We start from the raw sequence: 696 nt of genomic DNA, 5'->3' as shown, positions 1-696 counted from the left end.
GATCATTAGACTAAAGGACAAAGTACATTCCTGCTGGAGAGGTAATTCAAAATAATATAATATCCAATAGCCTAATCTCGCTCGTGCCGACATCATCAAAAGTAGCTTTATGCATAGTTCATTCTTTTACAGACTATCCGTTACTTACAAGCATATAAGGTTTCGAATGATATATATATATATATATATATATATATATATATATATATATATATATATATATATATATATATATATATATATATATATATATATATATATATATATATATATATATATATAGATTGCTATATATATGAATCCATTGTCTTCGTACGCTACTGAAACTTCTCCCGAGACGCCTCGCGGAGGGAAGCCGAGAAGGTACGCACTGTAAGTTATTCCTTCAACTCGAAATAGATTGCAAACGTGTTGTACAGAAGAGATGAAATTGCCGTGTCAGAGCTTATTCTGTTAAACATTTAATGCTACATATACACAACAAACACATCGACACCAGAAAAGTTTGTAACTATTTAGTGAGGAAGTTGCATAACAGATCCCAATGACATGTTTCATGAAATAGCTCCAACTTTTCTGGGGTCGATGTGTTTATTGTGCTGTGTACCAATAAATTTTTGACAATAAGATCTGACACGGCAATTTCACCTCTTATGTAATGCAACACGTAGGTTTAAAATCTACTCCGAGGTGGAA

The sequence above is a fragment of the Eriocheir sinensis genome, unplaced genomic scaffold (assembly GCF_024679095.1).
Source record: "Eriocheir sinensis breed Jianghai 21 unplaced genomic scaffold, ASM2467909v1 Scaffold585, whole genome shotgun sequence".
NCBI lineage: Eukaryota > Metazoa > Arthropoda > Malacostraca > Decapoda > Varunidae > Eriocheir > Eriocheir sinensis.
Note: the sequence above shows the minus strand (reverse complement) of the source record.